Raw genomic sequence first — 22,592 nt, 5'->3', positions numbered from 1 at the left:
TGCAACACAGCACGGCACAGCTCCGCAGATGTGCCGCGTGTGGTTCATGCTCACTGAGTCTTGTGCTGTGGCACCTTCCGTGCCAGGTGTTTACTTGCTCATTCACTTCTTCTCTTAGGAACCACTTATCGGGTCCTTACTGTGTGTTCACGTGCATGACCTTAGTTAACCCTAACGGCACCATGAAGCAGACACTGTTAGCACACATCCCCGTTTGGTAGCTGAGGAAGTAAACTGAGTGGGTCTCAGTGACGTGTCCTAAAAGTCAGACCCAGAATGTGAACTGGGTGCGTGCCTGACTCCCAGCCACTTTCCTGTACTGCCTGCTGACGGGTCACGGGGGACAGACACGTGCAGAGAAGCCACAGTGATGTGTTCTGGTAACGGAGAAATTACTCAGAAGTGTAAACTGAAAATATTTATGTGGATAATCTGTAAAGATAACTGGTTTTTATAAAGATAATTAATGAAGCATTGCAAGATCCCAGAATCTCCTCTAAATTGTCAAGAAAAGATAAAATATTACATGTTTAGTGTTATGTGTATTCAGTAATTCTTTGGAGTTTTATTTATTAAGGCCTATTAGATTTTAAAGGCATATAAAATATGCATAATAAGATATGAGATACATAGTAAAATATCAGAGCATAGTGAAAATGACGGGTGAATCTTCAGAAATGGAGAAGCATTATAGCCTAGGGATTCAATTTTTAATGTGAGCCATAAATTAAAACCCGGTGTTCTGAGTAGCCAGAGCAGAGGGGCATAATACAGATTACAAAATAAAACCACACTGTGCTCTTTCATGCTGTTTCTCTGCTCCTGCTCACAGGCAGTTTTTCTGAAGAATTATCTAATTAACCTGACCTTGCCTCCTCACCTCTCATTCACTCTTTTTTCCCCCCATTTTTATGTTTTTTCCTTTCCTATATTTTTTATTCATCAAAATAATACATCTACATTGGCTTTTTTTAAAAGCCGGAAAGTGTTGAGTAGGGGGATGAGATCTGTCTTCACCCTCTGCACTTTTGAGTTCACTTTTCGTAGCTCTTTCTTCTAGTAGTTGCTTTTGTATATCTAAATAATAAGCTTTGCTGCTGTTTCTTGATATATAAAATTTTGATGTTATCTATTTACTTTATGGTATGAGGATTTAGCTCTTTGTACCACCTCCTTTCCTCCCTCCCTCATGCTTCCACTGTAGTTAAGACCACAGATCCCATTTAATATTGCCTGCATGACTGACAAGGCCGAGCATCTTCTAAAAGGTTGATTTGCCATTTGGATTATGTATGTGTGTGAATGTAAAATGTGCTTGATCAAACATTTTGCCCATTTTTTCGTTGGGTTCTCTTTTTATAATTCATTTGTAATAGATCTTTATATATTCTAGATAGAAGTTCTTTGTCAGCTACATGTGTTGCTAATCTTTTCTTTCTCCCATTCAGTGACTTGTCTTGTCATTCTCTTTGTAGTTTCTTTTGATCAACACAAGTTCTTATAGTCAGATTTATCACTTTTCCTTTATGGTTAGTTTTTTGGGTGTGTATCTTATTAAAGAAATATTTTCCTGCCTTCAGGTCATGATGATAATCTATATTATCTTGTGAATACTTTAGAGTTTTACCTTTTATATATTTGGGACTGTAATTAATTTGGAGTTGATTTTTGTGTATGGTGTGAGTTAAGGGTCTATTTCTATATTTTTCCATATGGACACAATTGTCCCAGTCCAGTTATTGAGAAGAACATGTATTGTCCACTGTAGTGCCACCTTTATCATGTCTGTGTAGGTCTGTATTTGGACTCTTGTTTTCTTTTCCATTGATCTCTTTGTCTATCCCTGCACCAATACCACAGTCTTAAAGTACTGTTACTTTGTAATGTTTCTTGATATCCGTCAAATAAGTCCTTCTAACTCGTCTCTTCTTTTTTGAGAATGTTATGGCTATTTTTGGTCATCTGTATTTTTGCATAAAAGTTTTAGAACCAGCTTGTCAAATTCTACACATTCTTGCCTCTGTGCTCATGTGCACACACATAGTTACACACACGTGTGCGCACAAAGTCACCACCAACAAAAACAATTTAAAATTCCCACATGTTCAGTTATTCATTGAAATTGCATTGACTAAAATCAATTTGATGAGAATTGACATCTCATCAATACTGAGTCTTCCAACCCAAGAACATGGTATATCTGTCCATTTATTTAGGATTATTAATTTTCAGCTTTTATTCTTTTCTATGTTTCTTTATAGGTCCATTGCATTAATTTTGTCATGTATTATTTTTGTTACCATGCATTTAGAGTGTTGTTTTCTAATTTCTATTATGGGTTCTTTTTTGACCTATGGATTATTTAGAAATACATTTCTTAATTTCTAAACAAATAGGAATTTTCTAGTTATCTTTTGGAGACTGATTTCTAGCATAAATGCATTATGAATAGAGAGCACATAGTTGATGTTCTCTGTCATTTTAATGAGACTTGCTTTATGACTCGGTATATGGTCAGTTTTTGCACATGTTCTGTGTGTGCTTGAAAAGCATGTCTCTTCTCCAGGATTGGGGTGCAGTATTTTATACACATACGTTAGGTCAAGTTTGGAAAAGTTTTATATTTTTACTGATATTTTTGTCCACTTCGGTTGCAAGAGAGATGTTTTAAAATAGCCTATGGTTATTTGTCTATTTCTCCTTTTAGTTATGTAAATTTTCTTCTTTGTGTTTGGAGGCAATATTATTAGATGAAGGTGTATAATACCTGAGAAATGTCCCTGTTATCATTATAAAGAGACCCTCTTTATCTCTAAAAATGCTTTTTGCCTAATGTTAATATAGCTACTCTAGGTCATTTTTGGTTGCTATTTACATGGTATAACTTTTTCAGTACTTTTGTTTTCTACCTTTCTGTATCAGAGGTGTTTCTTATAAACTGCATATAGTTGGTTTGTTTCTTAATCTAGTTTGACAGGCTTTGCCTTTTAGCTATTGCATTTAGTTATTTGTCTTTCCTTTTTTATTTTATTTTATTTTTATCTCGTCTTGCTTTCTTTTGGATTGATTGCATAATTCAACTTTTGTCTTTTTCTAGTTTAAAAGTTTTTTATTCTTTTTTCTATTCTGTTAATAGTTCCCTGGGAAATTACAGCATGCATCCTTACCCAAGAAGAGTCTAATGTTTCTCAAACCTTTACTCCTTCCCAGGTAACACAGGCCATTTAGCAACCCCCAACTTATATGCTCTTATTGTTGGATATTTTAATTCTAGTTTTCAAACCCCATAAAATATTATTGTTGTTGTTCTATAAAGTCAATGGTAGTTAGATCTGTCCAGATATTTACTATTTCTCCTGCCTTTCACCCCTTCTTATATCTCTGTTCGTCTGTCTGGGATTATTTTCTTTCTGCCTAAAGTTCTTCTTTTAGAATTTCCTTTCAAGTGGGTTCATTGGTGGGGAAGTAATTGAGTTTCTTTTAAAATATATCCCTGATACCAGCATTGTGTTGGCATAGCTGCAGGATCCCAACATTTTAATATGTATGCTTTCACTTAATTCCTATTAATTCCTTTATTCCTAGCGTGGTGTCTGCACCCTCAACTGTATCTGGTATCCTCCATACCAGGGCGTCTCTATTTTACCCTTTTCATTGAATTAATGAAGCTTCCAGTCTTCTGATGAGGTAGAGGAGGGGAACGGGAAGTCCACCACTTTTTAAATTTGCAGACAACCCTCTGTTTTCATTTTCGCTTTTACCTCCCATTAAAGAGATAACATGGGCTCGCCAACATCTGAGCTTTGGGGGATTCTGCAGGGCAAATTGAATTGTTTCTTTGTTTTTCTCATTGCTAGCTTAGGATCAACTTTCTTGAGTTTGCTGATTTAGTTGCTACAGCCCCTTATACAGCCATAAGGCATAGCCCTGTCTTTTGCTTCTTGTCTGCCTTCCCTTTAGCTTCTGAAATTCTTTTTGTTCTGGTGGGTTTGTGCCTTTTTAAAAAATCCAGTGGGGCTTCAAAAGGGAGTGTCGATAGATGAAAGTGTTCATAAGCTTCATTATTTGCCCGTTGTCACCAGTCACCACTGTATTGCCAAAATCAATGGACACTTTGCAGTTCTCATCATATTAAAACTCAGTTCGGGGGCTGACCCTGTGGCCTAGTGGTTAAGTTTGGCGCAGCCCAGGTTCAGTTCTCCGGGCGCAGACCTACGCTACTTGTTGGCGGCCATGCTGTGGGGCGACCCACATACAAAATAGAGGAAAATTGGTACAGATGTTTGCTCAGGGTGAATCTTCCTCAAGCCAAAAGAGGAAGATTGGCAACAGATGTTAGCTGAGGGTGAATCTTCCTCCGAAAAAACAAAACAAAACAAAAAAACCCTCAGTTCAACAGAATTAATCACTTCCTCCTTACCATACTGCTTTTTCTTGGCTTTCATGATAGTACCTTCTCTTGGTTTTCTTCACGTCTCTGGCTCCTACTTCTCAGTTTCCTTTGTTGCTTCCTCTTCTACACAACTTTTAAATGTTGGAGTACTCATGGACATACCAGAGCTCAGGAGCTCTCTTCTCACTCTACATTTTCCCCCTAAGGAATCCCACTCATTTATTCCTTTGTTCATTGAACACCTTGTATACCCCAGACACTCCTCTGGGCCCATAGAATGACAAGGTATCCTGTAGGGAGGCTGTTGCAGTCATCCAGGCAAGAGATGACAGTGGCTTTGGCCAGGCTGGTAACCATGGAGATAGTGAGATGGAGTTGTGTTATGCGTATTCCCATGGCTTTAAATTTCATCTGTTCACCTGTGGCTCTCAAACTTAATCTCTAGACAAACCTCTCTTCTGAGTCTCGGACTTAGATCTCCAATACCCTGCTTAACATTTTACTTGTATGTCTTAACCGACATTCCAAACCTAGCATGTCCAAAGTTAAGCTGTTAATATCTCTCCACAAACTGCCCCCTCTCTTTCTCAGTAGATGAGGGTATGTCTTGGTCCATCCATCCACTTGTTCAGGTAGAAACCTGGGAGTCTCTCATAATGCTGTTTCTTTTTCATTCTCCTGCCTCTAAAGTATCAATAAGTCTTGTTGATTCTCTCTTCAGAATATGTCCCAATTCCACCCACTTCCCTCCATCTCCAGTGCGACCATCTAGTCCACACTCTCATCCCCTCTGGGCTGGGTGTCAGCAGGGGCTTCCTAGCTCATCTCTCAGTTTCTGCTCTTGTTGTGTCCTGGTGATTTGTGATTCTTTCCATTCAGTGTGAGCTTTTAAAGCCAAGATCACCCCTCTCTGCCTCTTGACTCTCCCTGCCCCCACGCCATCTCTCATAAGCATGCTCTCATTTACAAAACCTCCAAGACTGGTCATTGTACTTCAAATAAACCAAAGTCTCCAGCACATCCTAGAACGTCCTATATGATCTTGCCCCGGCCTGCCTCTCATTTTTTCCAGAGCCATTCTCCTGTTTAGTTAGCATTCTTTTTTGTTCCTCAGATATATCTAATTTCTCACCTCAAAGCAGTCGTCCATGCTGATCTCTGCCTGAACTGCTCTCTCCTGGCCAAGTCCTCCTCACTCTTCAGGTCCACCTTCCTCGTCTCTTCCTCACCGAAACTTTCCCGGAGCCCCAGTCGAGGATAGGTCGCCCTGTCAACCCCTCCTAGAACCTGCTCTGTTCCTTCAGCTTATCATAGTCTTTAATTAAATATTTGTGCGTTTACATCTTAATTATTCTCTAGACCAAGTTCCATGAGGGCAGGGACCGTTTTTTCTGTTTTTCATCTCAATATAATATGCCACTGTCTGGCATATAGTAAATGTCCAGCAAATATTTCTTAGATGGACAGATGAATGAATAAAACAGAGAACAGATAGCAACCTGGCGAACTCTGTGTGTCTCTGTGTGTGTGTGTGTGTATGTGTGTGTTTGAGGGGAGAGTAGTTCTAAGCACAAGAGAAATTTCTTCCATGGGTTCTGTGATTCTTTTGTGAATTAAGTAAACTTGGTTTGGCAGTGATACTATTTCAAATGTATTTGGTTTAACCCCTTCTAATAAGTAACACGAGCCACGCTTTTATTGAACTTTAATTTCAATATGTTGTGTTAAAAAGCAGTAGATATTTTGGATATATTTAGACTAGGAATCAATGATGATGTTAAATATGAGTTAATAAAAATATCTCCATTCTCTGATCACTCTGGATTGGGATGGACTTGTGATATATTTGGGTAGCAGGTAGCCAAAGGGAAATCTGTGGTTAGGACCCTGTGAAAGACTTCCACTTTCGCAATCACCCTTAGGGATTAGGAACTTCAGGCCGGCGTATCAGAGCAAACTAGAGCTGAAAACGACCCCAGGCTAGGAAGGAGGCTGGAAGGCTTACTATCCCATTTCTTGGAGGGAGCTTCTAGAAGCCATGGGGATTTCCAGTTCCAGGGAAAAGACAGCATCTCAAAGGGGTGCTTAACTCTGAAGGACTGCCCTCGGCTGCTGCTGCTTCAGGGACACAGCCCAGCCAGCGCCCAGCTGTTCACTCACCCCGCTCACTTGTGGATCACCCACAGTAATGACATAGTAGCAGATGCCATCGGAAAATTCCAGCTCCGCTACCACAGAGTCAATTTCTTATTTGTCAGTTTATTGTGGCAAGTGGGATTTTTTTGTTGTTGTTGTTGTTTCCAAATAGAAACAGCTGAACTTTATTTGAAATGTTTTTCTTTTATTCTTTTTTGATCTGTGTTTTGATCAGTTGTCCTTGATGTGGGTTTTTTTTTATATTGTTTTCATTGGAGGGGGAGGGGACAGGGATAGAATGAGAGACCAAACAGAGTTTTTTCTGTTCTTTATTTCTTTTTCTCTTCCTTCTCTTCCTTCTCTTCTTTCTTTCCTTCCTTTTATTGAGTGACTTCATTTTTAAGTTTCACTTGCATATAGAAATGTAACAGTTTATAGGAATAATAACCAAACAATATCTTCCCCAGTGATGGTATGTTGAGGAAGCATGGCGTAGTGGCAAGAACATCAGCTCTGGGGCCAGACAGACCCAATTCTGCCGCTTCTTAACTTGTAAGCTCTTCACTTAACCTCTGAGTTTTAGCTTCTTGTCTATAATATAGGACCTGCCCCCACAGAGTTATGGTGAATGTGAAATGTCATCATGTTTGTGAAGTGCCCACTGTATAGTTTCTCAGCAAATAGATGTTCTTGTATAAATATCCTACTACAGTTGTTAATCCCTATGAGAAAGGTGAATTTTCATCTATGATTACACTGTGAATTAGTGGTAAAACCCAAATAATAATTATAATAATAATATCACAGAACAGAGATATAATAATAATATCACAGAACAGAGAATCCAGAAACAGATTCACACATACACAAAAGGCCCACTGCAGTTTGGTGAGAAAAGGATGGTCTTTCCCATAAATGGTGCTAGACCAATTCAGTATCCATAATGGAAACAAAATAATCCACCACTCCTACCTCACACCATTCACAAACATTAATTCAAGATGAATCATAGACCTCCATGGGAAAGATAAAACAAAAGAGTTTCTAGAAGGAATCATAGGAGAATATGGTTATGATCTTGGGGTAGGCAAAGATTTCTAAAACAAGACATAAAAATTATAAACGAAAAGTGCTAACTGTAAGAGAAAGACTTTGAAAAGATATTTGCATTACATATATTTGTATTACATATATATCCATTATGTATAAATGACTCCTACAAAACAAGGAACAGATATTTCAGTTTTTAAAAATGAACAAAAGACTCATAGCACTTCGCAAAAGAGAAAATCCAAATGGCCAGTAAACATATGGAAAGAGCTCAACAGCATCAGTCATCAGGGAAATGCAAATTTAACCCCCAGTAAGGAACCCACCAGAATGGCTACCAAGTGATGGCAAGGATGTGGAGCAGCCTGAACGTTAATACATTGCTGGTGGAGATATAAACTGGAATACTCCCTTTGGAAAACTTTCTGACAATGTCTGCTAACACTAAACATACACCTACCCTGTGAGCCAGCAGTTCTATTCTTAGGTATATCCCCAAGAGAAATGCATACATGTCTGTCAGAAGATATGTGCAAGATTGTTCATGGTAGCATTATTTATAATAGCCCCAAAGTGGAAACATCCCAAATATTCATCCGTAGTAGGATAGATAAATAAATCGTGGTGTGTTCATACCGTGGAATACTATACAGCAGTAAAGAAGAATGAACTGCTATATGTAACAAATGGATGAATTTTACTAACAATATTTAGCTAAAGAAGCCAGATTCAAAAAGAGTATGTACTGTATGATTCCATTTACGTGAAGTTCAAGAACGGGTGAAATTAGTCTATGGTGATAGAAGTCAGAATAGTGGTTACCTTGGGGATTGGAGGGTGGAAATTCATAGGGAAGGGGCACAAGGGGGCTTTCGAGGGTGCTGGGCACATTTTAAATCTTGATCTTGGTGGAGTTACATGGATGTTTACACATGAGAAAACCCATCAAGATGGACACTTCAGATGAGTGTGTTCTGTTGCACACATTAAAAATTTTTTAGATCATTTATTGAGTTATTTCTATATGCCAAATCCTGTGCTATCCCCTTTACATACATTATCTTGCACAGTTTTTTTAACATCCCTGTTTGTTGGGATCTGTTATTTCCATTTTACAAATGAGAAAACTGAAGCTCAGAGAGTTGGTTCCCTGGCTCTAGCTGGTCCAGGTTCTCCCACCTCGTGAGTGGCAGGGTCAGGGTGCAAGCCCAGGTTTGTCTGACTCCAAGGCCTGGGCTTTGGTCCTAATTCAAGTGTCTAGACTTCTATGTGGGAGCTTCACTCACTCCCTCAGTGTTTCTTTCAAGGGTACACTCTTGGGGAACATGTGGGTATTCAGCTGTGTTGGATACAGTCTTGAATTCATCCTGTTGAGCATCTAGCACATAGTACCCACTAACTGCTCTGTTTTGACCTTAGATAACAATGAGGATAGATCCCTGAGCCCTGAGATGACAGCCTGCATGGAAAACAGGTACCTCTCCCATTTCCCACTCCTTCCCCCTCTAAAGACTTGAGTCCTATGTGTCTTCCTCTGGAATTCTTCCATGATCCCCCTTAGCTAAGCTGAGTGCCTCAACTTGGTCTTTTATGGTTCAGTTGTATTGCTCTGCCGCTCTGTGAACATATCACATGGAAATACCTGGATATGTAACTCTTTCCCTCAAAAAATTTATCCTAGGCAAGATCTGTGTCATCTTGCTCCTGTACCCCAAGTGCACACCCCACATTGGACTCCATAGACCCGAGAGAGTGTTAACAAAATGTGTTCAAAAGCATATTTTTTCCTGTAGTCTCTTAAATAGCTGTTATATGAGAGAAGGCTTCTGAATAATAAATACATACATATATTGGACCTTTGTTAATCTACTGTCATTCTTGCAGGTCTTCATAGAGTCTTTACTATTCTCATGTGCATCTTGGAAATTCTGGACTATAGTGCCATATCTTGGGGAATGCAGGAATTTTAGAATAAACATCGAAACACATTCCATTCTATACTTTTTTTTTTTCTTATTTTTTGTGAGGAAGATCAGCCCTGAGCTAACGTCCGTGCTAATCCTCCTCTTTTTGCTGAGGAAGACCGGCTGTGAGCTAACATCTATTGCCAATCCTCCTCCTTTCCCCGCCGCCCCCCAAAGCCCCAGTAGATAGCTGTATGTCATAGTTGCACATCCTTCTAGTTGCTGTGTGTGGGACGTGGCCTCAGCATGGCCGGAGAAGCGGTGTGTCGGTGCGCGCCCGGGAACCGAACCTGGGCCGCCAGCAGCAGAGCGCGCCACCTAACCGCTAAGCCACGGGGCCGGCCCGTTCTATACTGTTCTTAATGGGGAATCTAGCTTGTGACTGGGCTTGCCAAGCAGCAGCCAGAGGAAGGCTGTTCAGGGAAATGTCTTCAACACGTCAAGATGGCACAACTGGCTAGATCTGATGTTGTTTGTAAAAGGTCTCAGTGAATTTCCACACTAGAGAAGTGCTTTTACTGTATTTACAAAATGATGCATTTCTGCTTTTAATATCTTATTTTGCCCATCCTAATGTTCCAAGCAGTGAATGGCTGGGAAATCTTTCTGCTGAAATCAGTCCTTCCTCCTCTGGAGAGGAAGGACTGTCTTCTGTTTATGTCTGTGTCCCCGGTATTGAACAGCTGGTAAACATTCAGTGATCATTTGTTTACTAGGTGAGCTGACATTAATTAAAAACTAGAAAATTTCTTAATGCTGTTTTGCTTAAAAAAGATAAACTTTTGGTTTGGCTTCCCAGTGATTTAACTGGGTTTTTTAAAGCCATTAGTTGATTCTCTTACCCCCTCACCTAGTGTGATCGAAGATGTGCAACCCAGATCTCTCTCCCCATCCAAAGCAAACAAGTGTGTGCACACAATTTCCAGGTTAGCGGAGGCCTCCTTGGGACGTTGTGTGAAGTGAGTCGAGCGTAGGGCTAAGGATCAGGCGATGCACTGGTGCCGCTCCCAGGCCAGTAAGAGTGTAACACGCTGCCACCAAGCACCCCCCCCCCACACACACACAGGCACAGATGCAGGCGAAGTCGTCATCTAAGTAGACCCATTCAAAGTGAAAGAGGGAAGAAGACCTGTTTTATAGAGCTTTTATGGTATCCTAGCAACTGGTTCCCCAGGGCTTGAAGCTGAAAGTTGGAGGAGTTGGATGTAATGTAGTGAATGAGGCTTTCACAAAAGTGGACTCTGTTTCCTTGTTCAGGTGTCTTGGCAAATAGTCAAACTATTTTAAAATGAGACTAAAATTAAATACTTCATGTTGTACTCCTTCAGATTGTGTCTAGTTAGCTTTTAGTTATGTGCCTCTCATCTTCTTACTTCTCCAAAATCATAGAGGCTAGAAATTAAAAGTCTCGTTACCACACTAAGATCTTTGCATTGTGACAAAGGACGTGCAGCGTGGCATTTCTTCCTAATTGCACTTAGAGGTGAGGATGCACTGGTGTGCACGCCTGCTCTCTAACCCCGGGCCGTCGCGGTCCTGCACTCATGGCTGTCCTGTGGTTTTGTCTTGCTGAGCCTGGTTTGCTCAGCTATTTCCCTGTCTCTCGGAGGTCAGAATATATCAAGTTCTGCTTTATCTTCTTTACTTGCATTAAGAGCAAGGTTGCTTGAGGTTTATTCTCACTTAAGTTAGGAAAAGGGACTCTGTCCTTCCCCAAGGTGAGGTGCCCAGTGTGAACCATGTGGTCTGCAGGTGGCTGCTTCCCCCTTGGCCTCCCTCAGCCTGCGCAGGGACCAGGGCAGGACTGCCCTCACACCGGAACTCATGTGCAAGTGGCCTTGGAAGCTGCTTCCTTGGACTTCCTATCACTTTAGCCACTTGGCTTTGAGATGACACAGGATTTTCTTAATTTTACTTCTCCATGGTTACTATTAATGTTTAAAGTGCCACCATGTAAAATTCATTTGAAACCAGAAACAAAACTTTATGCAAACATTTATTGCCATTAATTCTTTTTCTTAAGAATCTGTTCCTTGTGGCTGATTAATTTAAGGATGCCACCTGATGAGTGTAGTTTTGGAGCATAATCTGAATTTTAGGGGAACAGTGTTGCTGGGAAAACAGATTGGAAATACTTGCCTAAATAATTTCACCTTAACAGTCTTCCATAACAGTCGTGAGTTTGCTAGCCTAAGAAAGTATTTTTAATTTTGAAACTACAAGGAACTACATGAAATATTTATTGTTATATCATTCTTTGTGGTTTTTAAAATTTTTTTAAAGACTGTTTTTTAGAGTAGTTTCAGGTTTACAACAAAATTGAGAGGATACTACAGAGATTTCCCATATACCCCCTGCCCCCACACATGCATTATCAACATCACTTACCAGAATGGTACATTTTTTTGAACCAAGGTTGAACCTACATTGACACATCATTATCACCCAAAGTCCATAGTTAAAAAGTCCACTTTTGGTGTTATCCATTCTGTGTGTTTGGACAAATGTATAATGACATGTATCCGTCTTTGTAATATTGTACAGAGTATTTTAACTGCCCTAAAAATCCTCTGTGCTCTGCCTATTCATCCCCTCTCGCCTGCAAACACTGATCTTTTTATTGTTTCCATACTTTTGCCTTTTCCAGAATGTCATATAAAAATTGGAATCATATGGTATGTAGCCTTTTCAGATTGGCTTCTTTCACTTAGTGATATGCATTTAAGGTTCCTCCATGTTTTTTCATGGCTTGAGAGCTCATTTCTTGTTAGCACTGAATAAGATTCCATTGTCTGGATGTACTGAATACTTGTTTTTTGAAATTGTTTTCTATAACAGTATGTTTATATCCTAGTCATTCCGCACACTTCCCCAGTTTTTCTGTAGTCTAAAGTATAGTATAAAGAGAGCTTTTATAATTCTATATTTCAGAAATTTTATATCTGATGTATAGATTACACCATAACGTATAGCCTAAAATTCACATGCATGAGTTTCCTTCAAACTCTGCCTCTTATGGGGCCGTACTCCCATTCCAGAGAGCCTGTCTCTTCACACAGCATTTTGAACTCCTTTTGAAAGCACATGCAACACAAAGTTTATCAGTCACAAGGAAATCCTTTTAGCGTTTGGTAATTATACCTTTCCTCTGTCCCCTAATGGCATTACTGAGCTGCGTCACTCGGCATATCGTATTTGACATAGAGTCTTTCCACGGTCATGAGCACAGCAGTCCCTGAGTAGGAAGATTTGCCTTCAGGAGAGCTGCTGACTTAAGAACAGAAGTATCTCCACCTGCACGGAAAGTGCTGGAGCAGTTCCTGGCACGTGGTCTATGCTTAATAAGTATTATTATTATTATTTAGACCTATATATTTTCTTACAAAGTTAATTGTTTGCCAGTTTTTCTTTTAGCATTCATTTTCTTTACTAAAAAGAGCAGTGACTTTTGGATATGTTTAGGATGTTAAGTAACTTTCTAAAGTTGCTATACTTAAATACCGATGCCACACAGACCATGTATTTTGTAAGGCACTTGAGAGCTTGGGTTGCAGAAGTTTGGCATAGAGAAACATGTTCCAGGTAACCCTGACTAATGTCAGTATTTTTGCCTAAAATGACCTCCGTCAAATTTAGCAGTGACGGAGAAGGGTCTGGTCAAAACATTGGTGTGCCACAACCACTTCAGCACTGGTAAATAGTAACTCCCTGGCTGTTTTGTTTTGAGATCATCATTCTTAGCAGGAAGTGTTGTAGTCTCTATGCCACTTATTTTTCTAGAACCAACAGATTTTAAAAAAGAAAAAAAAACCCACCGTATCGGGTGAGTGTTTGAGTCTGTGAAGGAATGAGCTGAGTGAGCAGGCGCTCATTAAGTCCCTGTTGAATACGTATAAGAAGGCCGAGTGCTGAGCCCTGGAGCCACCGAGCGAAGGAAGATGAAACGCCTGCTCACAGGCTGGTTGGGAAACATGTGTAAATACCACTTGCAAGACAGGGTGCTAGGGGGTGGGATGGAAGAGAGCAGACCACTCCAACCCTGACCTGCACATCTCCCGCCTTTGTTTGTCTTCTGACGAACCACTTGGATTCGGAGGAACTTGGAGGAAATGCGGGGGCCTGCTTTCGGCCTGGAGTTGACCGCTTCACAAGAGTGAGACGGACGCGGTGGCGAGAGGGAAAGGGAAGCCTCCGGTTGCTTTGGGCTTTCTTATCCTCGTGGTTTTGTGGATCCACATCATCCCTTCACTTGGATAATAGTCACAACTCCAGAAAATATAAAAATAAAGCTAACTTTCAGATATACTTGGCTTTTCCACTCTCACCATTCTCTGGTCTGAACATCTTCTCTGAGGTAGAGAGACAAAGCGCTTTTGACCCCAGGGCAGCAGGCATTGCTGTTGTGGCTTGTGAGCCCTGGCCATCCCGAGAAATCTGCCTGCTCCCATCCCAACCGTGGCAGTTGGTTTCTGTGAGCTGCCAGGAAAGGCTGTTTGAGGAATGGACAGACCTTTTCTTCAGGGTTAACTGAGTACAGCTGAAAACAGGCCCATGCTGTGGAAAAGCCTTATTGGTGGACAGAGGCCAGGCAAAAGCAAAAATTAGGAGGTGGATCGCAGTTTTACAACAGGGACCCAAGCCTGCACTTGAGGTCTTTCACGTGCGTCTGATGAGCCTGCCTTCACTGGAGTCTTGTCTTCATCTTTGGTTAATGGCCTAATTAACATTCTCAAAGAAGCTCACAGAATGATGACTTGGCCAAATGCAGGTAGCGATCTGCACTTTCTGGTTAAGGATAGGAAAAGCCTATAAAAGATCAAAACATTTTCCCAATTTTTGAGAGAAACCAAAATATATCAAAATCAAAACTACTTCTGCTGTCTTTCTCTCCTAAAGCACTTTTAGAAACTAGCACAGCTCTTATTCAGGTGTTTCCTCTGGGCATAGTTAGGAAGCACAAGGAAATCCTAATGGGTTTTCAAGAGAAAAATGATGGTGCCAGTCTCAAACCTCCTCCTCCCATCATGTTTCTGATGCAGAGTCAGGCAGGCAGGCACCTGGGCTGCACATCCTGGGCAACATTTGTGAATCGCCAAGACGGGGTAATCCACAGAATTCAGAAGAGATTGGGGGTGTTAGGGGACAGTATTTCTTAGCACTGTCTAGTTGACAAAACATGTGAACTGCATTTGGCAAACCAACCCACACTTCAAGTCTCAGTTATTCATCATCCTAGTATTTCAAAACTATTTATTTTGAAATATAATGTGCATACCAAAATGTGGAAAGTATATATGTACTGCTTGCAAATAATTGTAAAGCAGACATACGTGTAGCCAACACCCAGGTCAAGACAAAAAACACTGCCAGACTTGGCTGTGTTTTGTGTATCAGAGCTCCTCCTTGCCCCTCTCTCGTTAGCTCCTGTGCGTGGCTCCTGCACAGCGTGCTTTGGATTGGCCATTTTTGAACTTTATGTAAATGGAATCATGGCTTGCATTGTTTTATCATCTGTCATTCAAAATCGTGATTGTGAGACTCATCCACGTTGTTGCATATAGTTTATAGTATTCCATTGCAAGAAAATTTAACATTTATTCATTCATTCAGCTGTTGGTGGGCGTTTGGCTTATTTCCACTTTGGGGCTTACAGTTAATGCTGCTATGAACGTTTTTGTATAGTACGTGTATCCTGGCACATTAGCATGAGTTTTTTTCTAAGTGTGGAATTTCTGTCTTGTGGCTTGTGTGTCTTCAGCTTTATTCTAGATGATGCCAACTCTTTTCAAAATTGGTTTTAACAATTGGAACTTCCATCAGCAATATATGCGAGTTCCCTTTGCTCTACATTCTTGCCAACACTTGATGCAGTCAGACTTTTAAAGTTTTGCCATTCTGATGAGTAAGATATGTAATTGTGATATTATTTTAATTTCTCTAATTAGTAATAAGCATATTTTTATGTTAATAGACCATTTGGATTTCCTATGTCATGAAGAAGCTCTTCAAATTTTTTTGCTTCTGTTTATGTTTTCTGTCTTTTTTTTAATTGACTCAAATTTTTTCTGTATTCAGGATATAAATTATTTATGTGTATTGAAATAGACTCTCCCATCCTGTGACTTGTTTTATTTTCTTTATGGTATTTTTTTATTATTGAGATGTAACTTACCTATAGTAAAATGCAAAACTTATAAATGAATGTCTCAGCATATGTATATACCCATTTAACCATCACCCAGATGAAAATACAGAACATTCCCATCCCTTGGAAGTCTTCTTTGTGCCCCTTCTCACCCAGGACCAATCCCCAGAGCTAACCTCTATTCTTACTTCTTTGGTGTTTTGTTGAATTTTTTCTTCCCTCTATGGTTAGTGGGTTTTGTGTCTTATTGAAGACCTAGAGGTTATAAGAATATTCTTCTGTATTTTCCTCTAAAACCTTTATAGTTTTGCCTTTCCCTTTTAGATCTATAATCTATCAGAGTTAATTCTTATCTATGGTGTACAGTAGGGGCTCTGGTTTTTATTTCCTCCTGTGGTTATATAGTTGACTCAGTATTGAGAAAACTTTCCTTTCAGGCATGGCTCTGCAGGGCCGCCTTGTCATATATCATTGTCCTATAGGCATGATTCTGTTTCTGGCTCTGTATTCTCTGTTCAAAATGTTGATCTCTTTCTCTATCCCTGCATGATACTATACTATCTTAATTAGTATGATATTATCATCTTGATATCAAGTAGAGCAGATTTTGAATGTTAACCAACCTTTCATACATTATCCTTTTCTTATGTTGCTGGATTCAGTTCACTAGTGTCTTTATCATTACTTTCATTCATCCATTCAGCAGGCATTTCTTGAGTGTCTGCTGAGTTATGTGCTGGGCACTGTTCTAGGTGCTGAGGATACAGTGGTGACCAAGAAGGAGACACATCTGTGGTCTCATGGATCCTGCAGTCTGGTGGGGTAGGCACAGCACACGCTAGGCTTGAGGACAGGCACTGGGCTTCCCTAGGAGAGGGACCCCTGGCCTTGACCTCAGGAAACCTCTCCTCTGTGCCCCCAGGAGCTTGTGACATGCCCTCGCTGCATCCGCCACTTGTACTTGATTGTGAGCTCCTTGAGGGCAGACCATGTCTGATTTACCTCTTTTTTGGTTGTCCCTGGCACAGAGAGGGTGTGTAGTAAGTGCTGGCTTGAGGGACAGGAGGGGACAGGAGGGCATCTTCCTAGGCCTTCTCCACTCTCTCCATCCTGCCCATCCCACCCAGTGTCAGTCAGCCCTTCCTAATTTCCCTTCTAGCACACTGGCCTCCCTTTTCTTCCACTTGCACCCTAAGCTCATTCTACCCCCCGATTTGCACATACAGTTCTTCTGCTTGAAGTTCTCCTTCCCTGTCCACACTGGCCAACCCTACTCATTCTTCCAGTTTGATTTAAATGCTATTTATTCCAGAGAAGTCTTTCATGATCACAATTCAAATAAGGCCCCTTCTTATTGTTTTGTCCTATTCTGTCATTTAACATTATAGCTGTTATAATAGTTTGTGATCAGGTGTTTATTTCTCTTCGTTGAACCAAGATCAAGATTCTGTTTCTGGCTCTGTATTCTCTGTTCAAAATGCTACTGTGGGATAGGCCTTTCATGTCATGGGCACTTAATTGATACTTCCTGAGTAAACAGATGAATGTACACATACCCACTGTCTCTGCCTTCCTCCCTCTTTGGTGATTGCCTTTACTTTTCATCCCCTAGTTGAAAACTGGCAAAGGAAGAATGAAGAAATGCTAAGAAGTGGTCGTGTTGAACGTGTTTAGCAGAAACTACATGTGGCATCAGATGCTGGTTGGGAAACAATGACTTATAAGATGCATTAAATAGGTCACATATCTTTGTATGGCGGCAGCTATAGGACTACAGTTGATAACTGAATAGACAGGGATTTTTATAGACATAGATTGATCTAGCTTTTTCTATGATACCCAAGATCTGTAGCTCAGCTTTATTGACCTCAGGGTAAATACCTATAACAAAAACAGTAATAACAGATCTGTGTGTTTAACAAAAATACTGGACATTTATTAGATGCCTCTTTCATGCCAGGCACTGTGATTTTGTTTAAACTTAATGACCACTCACTCTGTGAGACACATACTATTGTTATCCCCATTTTATAGAACAGGAAGTTGAGGCAAAAAAGGTTTTGTAACTGGCCAAAGCCATGAGCTCGTGAGCAGCAGGAATGGCAGTTCAAACCTGGACTTTCTGACTTCAGGGCCCAAGAACTTAGTCTCTGTCCTGTGCTGTCATTTGACATATTGGGAAATTGTTTTATCTCCCCCTTATTATATGGACGAGGAAACCGAGGCAAAGGGAAGTGCAGGCACATGCCCGGCAGAGGAGCCTGGTTCTACACAGCCTGCCCGGCCCCGTGCTGGAGCTGGGCAGCACCTGTGGCTCTCAGGTGTGCTGGGCGTAGTGTGCCAGGTGCTGGGCGAAGCACATGACAGACGTCCTCTCCTGTCATCCTCACATACAGCCTGTCCAGGTGCACCTATCACCAAGGTTATATATCGCCCAGAGTCATACGGCTTGTGAAATGGCAGAGTTGGAATTTGAGCCCAGGTCTGTTCTATTCCACAGTCTTTCTCTTGCCATTATTGACTCCTGATTGGTCCCCATTCCCACTCCTGCCTCCCTCCAAACCACCTTCCACGCAGCTGCCAGAGAGCTCTTAGTTTTTCTACTTCAGCTCTTTCAGTGGGTTCTCATTGTATTAGAATAAAATATAGACTCCTTCCTATAGCCTAAAATCTGTAAAAGATCTGGCGTCGACCTCCCTCTGCCTTATTTCATACCACTTCCCACACACGTTCTATTCCAGCCACAGAGATTTTCCCTCGTCATTTCTTCTAGTCTTGAGGCTTTTGCGTAGCCTGCTCCACTGCCTGCAGCCATCTTCCCCAGCTCACCAGATGACCAGTTTCTCTTTATCTTGTGGGCCTTAGCCCAGTGGTACCTCCTCAGAGAGACTTTCTCCGACCACCCTTGTCCAATGCGCTGTCCTCCTGTGATCTCACCTCATTCGGGTCTGGGGTTTTGGTCTGGTACCTGCCTTCTCTAGCATGTAAGTGCCACAAGGGCAGGGACCTTGACTGTCCTGTGAGTTATTGTATTCCCAGCCTGGAGCACAATGTCTTCATATTTGCCAAGTGAGTGGGTGGGTCATGATTAAATTCTTGAGAGGCATTCAGATGTGTGATTAACAGTTTGTTTACAGCTAAATCCCTTGCTCTAATTCCAGTATAAGAATCAAGAAGCTTATTATTTATAGAGAGGAGGAAAAACACGTTAAAAGTATTAGATTTCTATAACTGAATGAGGTTTTTTCCCCCCAAAGTGAGATATCTAGTATTTAGAAGTTTTAAGAGATGTCTCAAGGAAGAGCTTTAGAACTTAATGTCATCACTACAACCAACTTGGCTTTTAAATAGTCTGAAGTGTTACTTGCATTTATTTCTAATTAATGTTGGAGTTATTTGCATGTTGTAAGTTTCTGCTGAAGGGTGTCTTGACTTTAACTGGATACGGCAGTGCTCCTCCTTAATGAGGATAAGCGAGAGTTATGGGTCTGCATTCAACTCTCAACTCATCTATTACTAATAGAAATGGAAACAGCACAGAATGAGCACCATCACACTCTTCTGTGTTTACTTTGCAGCACAGAAGAGAGTCCTCAGGAGATGCACGTATCGGCGCGTCTGTGCCTGTTCACACCTGCAGGCCCACTTGCTCTTGACTGACTGCTGACTTTTCTGGGAGCTGCTACGAGGGGAGGAGGGGTAGAGGGGCAAGCCTGCATGGCCACGGGTGACCCGTAGAGCAGATCATCCCCAGGTGACTAGTGACAGTTGGACCAGGGTGGTGATAACAGATGCTCAGGCACCTAGCATATGCAGTGTGAGAAAGCTCCCTGATTCCTTGGTGCCTGCTGTGTCTTGTCTAGTCTAAAATCCACCAGGAGCTCCACACGGTTTGTGGTGGTCGTTTAAGCCTTTGTATCTTAGAACTATTTTTGACCCTTGGCTATGCTTTATTAACTTTGAATATCATTAGCACTAGACCAACACTAATCTTCTATAATTTAGATGGGATTACTTACTTTTTTTACTCCAAATTTTAATTTCATTTTGAACTGTTTATTAGCTACTTCCAAAGGTATTTTGCAGATGTAGTCACTCTAACTGGTATCTGTAAGCTTATTTTATCCTTCGGGATTTCTTTGAAGAGAAAGGATCTCTATTTCAAGTATCATAAAACCTACCATTCCTTTAATTCATTTGTAGGCATAGCTTAGAAGCTTGTAGTCCTACTGACCAGGAGGAAGAACTGCTCTTCCCCTCCTACAGAGGTCTCTCCCCATCTACTGTGGGCCCTGTAGAGTGCTTAGAAGCAGTGTGGCATGGTGGTTAAGAAGATGGTTGCTGGAGTCTGTGTGCAAATCCCGGCTTGACAACTTCAGGTTGTGTAACCTTAGACAAGTCATTAGTCTCCTCTGGCTTAGTTACTCATCAATAGGATGAGGATAATAATGCCGACTCCAGAGAGTGTTTGTGAGAATTGAACACTTTCTACACGTGCCTAGAACAGCCCCCGACACATACTGTGTGTCCTGGGGGTGTGATAGCTGCTGCTGTTACGTTTATTATTATTACGGTTGCTACTTTATGCAGATAAACTGACAGTCTTGGCTTGTGTGAGAGACACTTAATTCCTCTTACAAAGCTTTGCTTATATTGAAAGTAGCAGTGTACTCCATGAATAGAAGTTCATTTGAGCCAGCTTATTATTTGGTAATTCCTTTATCCCAGAGAGTACAGAGTACTTGATTGATTGATTGATTGATTGAGGAAGATCAGCCCTGAGCTAACATCCGATGCCAATCTTCCTCTTTTTGCTGAGGAAGATTGGCCCTGGGCTAACATCCGTGCCCATCTTCCTCTACTTTATATGGGGCACCACCACAGCATGGCTTGACAAGCGGTGCATCAGTGTGCGCCCGGGGCCCGAACCTGCGAACCCTCGGGCCGCCAAAGCGGAGCGCATGCACTTAACTGCTGCGCCACTGGGCCTGCCCCACAGAGTACTTTATAAACATCCGTTTATCTGGCAGAAGGGACCTTGCGCTTCCCAGGTGTCTCTACTGTGCTTCCACAGCCTTCTATTCATAAATTCCTCAGCTGTCAGGACCCAGTGATCTCCGGTTACGTCACACTTGCTCCTTCTGTCAGCTCAGCAGTGAAGCTCAGCTAGCTCTTTACTGGCAGTGACCCTGGATGTGAATTGCAGCACTGGGGCAGTATTTTCTTTAGAAGGTTTCTGTATCCAGAATGCCTCTCCCTGATGAACTCTCCCCTGCAACATAAGGGCTGATGTGGTATAGCGCTGGGTATCTGCATGCATTTATTAAATAACATCTCACTTATAGCCCAGATCTGATGGAAGAACTGGGGGTGCCATGTCCTTATAAGTAGATAGAAGCCAGGCATCAAGGGACATTCATCCAGCAAATATTCGAAACAATCCTACTTCTGTATGTGGTAGGAGCTACAACGCAGACAGGATTCCCAGCAAGCAGGTGAGTGCACATTCTGTAGAAGGAGTCAGAGAATTACACAACGACAGTAGAGTGAGAAGTGGCACAAGAGAGGGAGGGCCTGGAGAAGAGGGACACCCAATGTGACGGGCTCTGGAGGAATTAGTCTTGCACCATTTAGTGAGCGTCTGCTACATGCCGGGCATGTGCCAGGGACTCTGCTAAACACATGACATGCAGTGGCTCATTGAGAGTCTCAGAAGTGACATTGGAGTGCTGCCCCAAATACAAGTGGAACTACTTCGTGGCCTCAGAACCCTTTCGTGTGGTTTAAGTTAGAAGTGGTATTGGTTATTTCTGATCTTGAAACCTGTTGTGTGACATGGATGCCAGACTGTGACTGCTTCGTACCACGCTGTGCTTTTAAGTGGTTAGTAAAATGATTCCAGAATATGTAGTGTACAAAATTAGTTTCAGTGCTATAGGATCCTTTACCACCAAAACCCCGTGTATGTGAGGTACCTGTGAGCACGGCCCTTGCTTGACCACAGGAGCTTTTAGAGTGGGGAGTGCATGTGGTGACTGACTGGATGGGGAGCAGGGGTATCATCTTCCCATTGCTTCACTGCCAGACTGACAGGCTCGCTAGTCGTGGTGAGAACTGCAGCATGTTCTGCTTTGCTAATCTTGGATGCTTGTGCTTTCTACATCTGGGATTTGTAAAGGACTGAGGGCTCGTAACCCAGCCAGGGTCCAGGCTGAGGTCGGTGTTTCCGCGGTGGTTCGCCTGTGCCCACGTGATGGTCCTGAGGAAAAGGGAGCGTTGTAAAATGGAAAGATGTTTCCGACTTCTGAGAGGGGAGGAGGACTGTGAAGTCATGAATATCTAATCTCTCCCTTTGAAAGGTCAATTTATGGACAGTAAATTGTGTATATACCAAGGACAGTGAATGTGGCCTTCGTTTCAAAATCATTAAGAAAGTGCTGATTTGGGTTATGCACAGAGACAGCATTTTTCTGGTTAACACTTGTCTGTTACGTAGTTCTGTCAGAATTCAGCAGTGTGTTCTATTGGGCCTTTCTACCACTTCCTTTGATGTTCCAGTTCCCTAGGGAGTTAGAGGCCAGAGAAGCAGCCTCAGCTTCCAAAGCAGTGGTGTTTCTGAGATGGCTTTTTCCCTCAGTAAAGACTGAAACTCTTTGCTCCTTCCTCGTAGCACATATTGAACATAGGCATTATTTATATTCTTGAGAGTGTGATCTGTAATCTACAAATCTGGCAACTGTTTGCTCCTCCACCCTCTTCTATTGTTGTTTTTTTCCTTTTTTTTTTTTTTTTTACCACTTTCAGTATTGGCAATTAGCCGTTAATTAGGAAATTAGAGAGTACACATACATTTATTTGTAAATGCTGATAAGATATAACATAGTACAAAACCTGGAACAGTACA

At 41.5% G+C, this 22,592-nt stretch overlaps 1 protein-coding gene and 1 long non-coding RNA gene across 4 annotated transcripts in view; both read left to right on the top strand.

The window, feature by feature from the left end:
* ATXN10 (ataxin 10) overlaps window positions 1–22,592 on the top strand; it is a 185,644-nt gene that overhangs the window by 155,023 nt on the left and 8,029 nt on the right. The gene's annotated exons all lie outside the window — the stretch shown is intronic.
* Window positions 1–22,592, top strand: part of LOC131421487 (uncharacterized) — a 30,668-nt gene that overhangs the window by 1,041 nt on the left and 7,035 nt on the right. For all 3 annotated transcript variants that reach the window (XR_009223871.1, XR_009223869.1, XR_009223870.1), the window contains exon 2: window positions 8,999–9,053. This is a non-coding gene — a long non-coding RNA (uncharacterized LOC131421487). The remainder of the gene's footprint in view (window positions 1–8,998; window positions 9,054–22,592) is intronic.

This window comes from Diceros bicornis, chromosome 25, assembly GCF_020826845.1.
Source record: "Diceros bicornis minor isolate mBicDic1 chromosome 25, mDicBic1.mat.cur, whole genome shotgun sequence".
Taxonomy (NCBI): domain Eukaryota; kingdom Metazoa; phylum Chordata; class Mammalia; order Perissodactyla; family Rhinocerotidae; genus Diceros; species Diceros bicornis.
This window is presented reverse-complemented; position numbering and strand designations above follow the sequence as displayed.